Genomic DNA, 7,661 nt, shown 5'->3' with positions numbered 1-7,661 from the left:
CAAGAGGCACACGCAGTGCTCACCTGGCTTTGAAGCTGCAAGCTGTCACAGCCAGGTGTCCACAGTTGAAATGAAGGCTCTGGGGAGAGGAGAGGGAGAAGCAATGGCTGGGGCGACCACATCGCTGGATCCTGGGACAGGTGAATGTGTATTTATAAAACATTTGCAGCTACACTTTTTGTAGCTGCTGACTATTAGTAAACACAAAAACTAGTGGAGATCTGCTTTAAGGAAGTACTATATAAAACAGTCAGTGACTACTTAGCAACCATCAACTGATGCTACTTAGCAATCATCAACTAATAAGAAAATAAGCACATTGGTCAGTATGTAATATATAAAATATAGCTTTAAGAGTGCAATGGTCAGGAGTACAACAAATGCACCATAAAGTGTACATAGTGCAGGGCGCAGGAGTGCATAACAGACTGGGTGCGGGGCTCAGGAGATGCATATTGCACAGAATGCAATTATCATGTGCACATATCAAACAGGGTGCATGGTTCAGGAGTACAAATTGAGGGGCTGCCGTGGAAGAGCAGTTACTACTCATTACAGGAGTAGCATAGTTCATAAAAAATGACAGTTCATCAAAATTGAGTGTTGTGAGATTCAAATCCCAAAAAAATGTCATTAATATCTAAAGCACTTCTTCCTGATCACCACTGTGCTCTCATGTGGTGCATGACATAACAACAAATACGGGACCAGGGCTGGGAATTGTCGGCACAAAAAATATATATAGAAAATGGAAATTGCAAACATGAACCTACCTAAAGAGAACCATAAAACATTCCAACATAGGATGAGGAGGACAGTGTTATTGAAGCAAAACCTTTGTGCTAATCATATATGTTTGGATAACCAAAACTATGATTTGCATAAATTTTACTGTTTTACCTTTTTACTTTGTAGAGAACATTACAGTCCATTTTTTAAAAGTCATTACTACTTTTTAATAAAAACAAGTTGTTTCTATGGTGATATATGTTACTGCAGCCCAAGGACATGAAAAAGACACAGGGGCTAAGATAAAAAAAAATGACTTACATGTGTGCACTGTGCTGTGAAATTGGTATTACTTTAACAAAATGCACATTAGGGATATATGTAGGATTCTACAGATAGATCACATGCCACATGCGGTAGGTTTGTCAACAAGCTTTAATCAAAATGTAACAGTTGTTACAATTTTAGGTATTTTTATGCATATTTGTGAATACATTTTGTTCTTAAATAAGTTACAAGAGCATCTGATTTTTCTGATTCAATGTCTCAACCATGACTTTTATTTGATAAATGATTGTTTAAAAAGATATGCAAATTTTGGTATTCATTTTTATTTTTTCTTATATACAGCATTGAAGAATTAATGTGAGATTAAACCCAAAAACAAAAATTAACTCCTCAAATATGGTGGTTGCATTCGTTATATTTTTTTAGAATTTTAATTTGCATATTTTCATCTGGTGATGCTGTCAGGGTGTCTCCACTCTGGATGGAGTTGCAATGCAGACAACTTTGGAAAGGGGGAGGGCATTGTTAGATGCACTAGCAGATTTAGATGTACTTGACTAACAAATTAACCACTTGGCAACTGCCAAGGCACCGTGCAACACTGCATTCTTCTGGGTTTAGGCAACTGCTCTGATTATACACAGTGGGAGCCTTTAAGCAAGTCCCGGCCAATGATTATCATCTGGGACATACTGATAGGCTGTGTGCAATCACAGCCCAGAACTCTGTTGGTAAACAACACAGAGCTCTGTACAGTACAGCGAAAGTGATCTGTCAGTTTGAAGCTGAGAAATCTAGTAGTAAACAGGCAGTGCAAGGATTTTACCTTAATGCATGGTATGCATTAGGGTAAAAACCTTTAGTGTTTACAACCACTTTAAAGCTGAACTCCAGCTAACATATTTTAAGCAGCTACAGGCAACAGTCTTTTTCCTTTTGGGATAAAGGTTTTACATAAATAAAGAAAATATGACCATTGTAAGAACCCTGGTTAGTGTTACATGAGTTGATGCAATCTTCTAACTACAACAATGTACTTTGTCTGGATAGCTTGGTCTGTTAAAGAAAGTTGAAAAATAACGGACTGACTGCCTGGGGCTGAGCTGTATGTTCGTGTTATCACACATTTTACGTTTGCATGTTCTGTGGCAGCCACCTTCCTTTTTTACCATGCAATGCTGTTTTTACTATGGATACATGTAAGTGCAATATTTTATATTAAATGTAACTCTTAAGAGGTTTTACACTATCCAGCTTTTTATGTTTTTTTTTTGGATCTGACTACATGATCACGTTTGGGTGGAGTCCCCTAGATGCTCTGGAGCTGTTCCTGACATGGTTCATTTGTAGATCCCCTGCTGATGACCCCTACCGGGACATATTCATCAAGCCTAGGAAAGAAGAAGCCGTACTAATAAAGACCAATTTATAAATAATTGATTGTAGAAATGAAGATCATCTCTCATATGGCAAGAAAATTGTGGAATAATAATCAGATTCTTCTAATGTTAACACCACAGTGAGTTTGTTCAATAAGTGTGCCACCACCTTAAGAAAAACTTGCCTACCAGATGGCAAACAAAACCAGGCATGTAGCTATAGCCCAGCCTTTGCTTGCACATAAAATCGTGGAGGCTCTGGATGGACGAACATTAATATATCTAAACACTGATAACACTGCTCAATCCAAGACCATAAATTCAGCAATCCACTCAGCAGTAAACCCAGAAAGAGAGAACTACCATAGTGTAATATTGCCTAATTGGATATTTATTTATATAAAAAAAACAACATTGCACTTACATTTTATAAGTTTAAAAATTGCGCATAAAATAACAGAGCCGGCCGGCTACAAACTCCCATCCTCCTAATGAGACAGCGTGGTGACGTCAGCATGTATCCTCCTTTCATCATATGTGAGATATGAGAGATGATCTTAATTTCTAAAGTCAATTATTTATAAATTGGACTTTATTAGTGTGGCTTCTTCTTTCCTATGTTTTTTTGTGTATATCTCACATTACGCTGCTGCTCATTGAATTTGATTTTAGCGATTAATTTTTAAATTGTTACATTAGCGCAGTTTTCTTCCCCTTTATATTCATCAAGCCTGTTTGACCCTTCATAATAAAGGGTCCAGGCTCTCTGGTAAAAGTCCAACCTATTGTGGTGGCAGCGTGTTCACTTGGAGAAGGGATTGGGTAACCTTATCCACAGTTGAATAATGGAGTTTGCCTCTTGACCATTATGGTCCATTTGAGAGACAGATTTTTCTGTTTATTTATATATTTTTTCAGTAATTTTTATATCAATCACTGTAGCGCAACACACCTTTATTTTGTTTGACTGCCTGGATAAAGTGAAAAAAAAGAAAAGGAAAATAATGGAGCCACCACATTTAACTATTGGCAAGCTGCAAAATAGTACATTTTTATAAATACCGCTTTAAATTACCGTTGCTATTTTTTATTTAAATGGGTTGATTTACTAAAGGAATTAAAAATGTTCAATTAGCAAAGTGAATATTATTTTAAAAGGGGGAAGGGGGTAATCACTTGGCTTAAAAATAAGGTGAAGCTATGTTCAGGTTGACTGTGCGATGCAAGTGAAATTAAAAGGCATGTTGTTGGGTGAGTGAAGTGAATAGAGTTTCACCTTATTCATGAAGCTACATGAACATTTACTTTTCAAAGCTTACATTCCATACTCCTTTAATAAATCATGCTTCAGCCCAACTGTATTTTTAATGCTTGGCTTCATACCCATGTTAAACAATTTAACACAGCAACGTATATACTACACTACGGCGATACAACTTTTAAAGTATCTGTCAACAAAATCACTAAAATATGAAGACCAAATTTGAAGTGAACCTGTTGCTTACCAACAAAAATAAAAATCTAAAACATTGTTCCTGCAATATAAAACTCTTTATCCTTACCTCTCTGACAGAAGACGAGTCCAGACTCCACTTTCTATTAACACTAAAGCCTCCAACAAAGTCTTCAGCATTCAACAGTTCAGGAAGTTTCAGATTCAGAATACCTTAATAATCCCAAGGTAGCTGCATTGGCTGGCCGCCGCTTCTTGTACACAGAGACAGTATGGAGAGCTGGGAGAGAGCACTACCAGGGAGAAAGAGGAGGGGAGCAGAGAGCCTGCACAGCTGTCGGAGAGGAGGAAAGAGGCAGAGGGCTGTCTGAAGACTCTGTCCTGCCATTTCTACTGGTTCAGTCTATGGATCTTCTTACTGTTTGACTTGGTGCTGTTCATCATCATCTACCTGCTGCTCTCAGAAGCCTAACACAAATCTACTTCATTTTAACTTTTGACCACCCCACTTTGATGAGAGATGCACAATTTCAGCAGGGTGAGGAGAGGAGTGGCCATGTCAAACTGCAGGTCTACAGCATGACTTCAGGACATGTGACAAGTGTGGACTCTGAAAGGCTGCATTCAAATCAAGACCTGTTCATTCTTACCATTCCCTTGCAGAGATATTTATTTTCACTTGTAATTACTTTTTTGGAGTTATTTTATAATACTTTATAATATAATTATACTAAAGCAGTTATTTCAAAAAAATAAATAATCCCAAGGTAAATTATTAAGATACGGGTACATTCAACAAAGACACAACATGATGAACGAAAACAAGACACAATATAAGATATTAAAATTACCATTAACAACAAGTTAATATAAATGAATAAAACAAATGAAAACATAATTAATATTATACTGTAATAAACCATACCATTAAAATACTAGATTGAATAAATAATATCTATTAAAAAAAGCAAAATAACAAAATGCAAATATTGCACCACTTTCTTTAAACAGTGCCCTAAAATGATTACGCATAAATAACCTGATACCAACATAATTTTCAAAGCTACATAAAAATAGTAATCATAAACAAGATTAAAATCCTCACAGAAAATTAAATAAGGCCCCTTTCACATGAGTAATCCGATCGCGTCTGCTTGTCCGTTTTTCAGGCAGACATTTTTGGACCATCCTCCACTATGAAGCATAGATGTATCAGGACCTGTGTCTGTTTACATCCACCTACTTCCAATCCGATCCAATCCACCAAAAACAAATGGAAAGGGGATCCATTCCCTTCTATCTGGGACGATCAAACGACAATGGGGTGTGAATGGATACATTCACTGAACGTACCTTGGACAACATCCTCCTCTCTGACAATGTTGTTAAAGATTTCAACTCCAATCCAACATCACTTGCCTTGCGAATCATCTTATTGAGTCTGTTGGTATTAGAGATTCTTTAATGACTGTCATGGTACCACTGGAATAGCACAAGGCAAACATGGTGCCTCTGTTTAAAAAGGATCACAGTTTTTGCCAAGTCACTAAAGACGGGTTCGTTTTACTTCTATAGCTGGTAAGATACTGAAGACTTTATTAAAAGAACACATAGAGGAGTTTTTGCTAGAAAATAACAGCAAGGTATAATGAAAGATCAAAGTTGTCAAAAATAAAAATAAAAATCAGATTTCTTTTTAAGAGAAAGTAAGAAAAAACTCAAACAAAGGAGTGACTGTGGACAGAGTATACATGGATTTGGCCAAAGCATTTGACACAGTTCCAATGTCCAAATTCAGTTCTACGGGCTTAGAAAATGTAGATTGTAAATGGATGGAAATATGTCTAAAAGACTGTATTCAGAGTTTATTGATTAAAGCAGAGTTCTACCCTAAAGTTGAACTTCCGCTCATCGGATTCCTCCTTTCAGGGGGGAGGGGGGTACAGATATCGGTATAATCCAGTTATCCGCACCCACTTCTGGGAATAGCTAGCTGCAGCTAGCCGTAGATGCCTCCCCCCATTGTATTCTGGGAAACACAGTTCCCAGAACACAAAGGGGACTGGTGAACATGCGCAGCGCATTTGCACATGCGCAGTAGGGAACCGGGCAGTGAAGCAGCAACGCTTCACATCCTGATTCCCTGACAGAGGATGGCGGCAGGGGCAGCTGGGAGACAAGCGATTGCTCATCATCTGCTGCCAACATTGCGGGCACCATGGACAAGTAAGTGTCCATTTATTAAAAGTCAGCAGCTGCAGTATTTGTAGCTGCTGACTTTTAATAATTTTTTTTAAGGTGGCCCTCCTCTTTAATGACTCATACTCTGAATGGTCTACAATTTTTATTGGTGTACCCCAAGGTTTAGAGTTGGGGCCCTTGCTTTTTAAAACTTCAGTGTTTGCAGGTGACTCCAAGCTATGCAGTGGAATTATGTCCTTACAGGTTGTCTCCAACCTACAATCCAAACTCTATGCACTATTTAATTGGGCAACTATGTGGCAAATGAGGTTTAAAGTGGTTCTAAAGGATGCATGAAGGTAAAAAACCTTCTGTATATAGCTCCCCACAGCCCCCCCAATACTTACCCAAACCCGATCACGATCCAGCAATGTGCACAAGAGCAACTGATCTCCTGGGTCTCTGCCTCCTCATTGTCCATAAAAAAAGAACAAAATATTGCTATATGGTGCTTAAGCCCACTTACCTTGTCCAGGTACCCCATAGTTAGTGGGAACTAACTATGGGGTACTTTGTCGCAGTAAGTGGGCTTAAGCACCATATAGCAATATGGTGTGATCAAATCCCCATATTTATTTTAAAATGTTTAGGTGTTTTAAATAGCCTTGCAGGAGGTAAGTGTCTTTTTGCATGTGTGCGCTGTAATATTTTGTTCTGTTTTATGGTCTTATGTCTGCACCATCTTTAATGCATCTTTTAGGGTGTGCCCCCCAAATATCTTGTTTGCTCAATTGTCCATAAGACACACAGAATGGGGCTCAGCCCCACACCCCAATCAGCTTGCTATAGGGGCACTCAAAAAAGAGGAGGATCAAGGAGCGCAGGCAGGGAACCTGAGAACAAGAGGATTGGGGCTGCTCTGTGCAAAACCATTGCACAGAGCAGGTAAGTATAAGATGTTTGATATTTAAAAAAAAAACTATAAAAATATTTCATATAAACTTTTGTGGATACGTATAAAGTTATGTACTCAGAGCAAAAAATAGGCATGCATCATACACACTAGAAGGGGAGCAGCTGGAGGAGTCAATGGTGGAAAAGGATCTGGGTGTTCTGGTAGTTCATAGACTTAATAATGGCATGCAATGCCAAGCTGAGATTTCTAAAGCTAGAAAAAGTCTTTCCTGTATTAAAAGAGGTATAGACTCCAGAGAGAGTGCGAGAGAGAGAGAGAGAGAGTGCGATAGAGAGAGAGAGAAAGTGCAAGCAAGAACATTTTGCCCCTGTACAAATAATTAGTAAGACCTGATCTATAATATGCAGTTTTGGCACCAGTTTACAAAAATTGCATCAAAGAACTTGAGAAAGTGCAGAGAAGGGCAACCAAACTGATAAGAGGCATGGAGCTATGAGGAAAGATTCGCTGAATTGAATTCATTCTCTTTACAGAAGAGGAGATTAAGGGAGGATATGATCAACATGTAGAAAAACATAAGGGGTCCAAATAGTGACCTTAGTGTAGAGTTATTCACTTCGAGGTCATAACCGAGAATAAGGGGGCACACCTTATCAGTGGTGGTTGGTCGCTGCTCTTACGCCATCTTTGCCATGGGCAGTGCTTCCCTCCAGGC

Source organism: Lithobates pipiens, unplaced genomic scaffold, assembly GCF_037356315.1.
Source record: "Lithobates pipiens isolate NorthernLeopardFrog02 unplaced genomic scaffold, aLitPip1_a1.2 Scaffold_23, whole genome shotgun sequence".
NCBI classification, from domain to species: domain Eukaryota; kingdom Metazoa; phylum Chordata; class Amphibia; order Anura; family Ranidae; genus Lithobates; species Lithobates pipiens.
The sequence above is the reverse complement of the archived record's forward strand: the minus strand, read 5'-3'. Positions refer to the sequence as shown.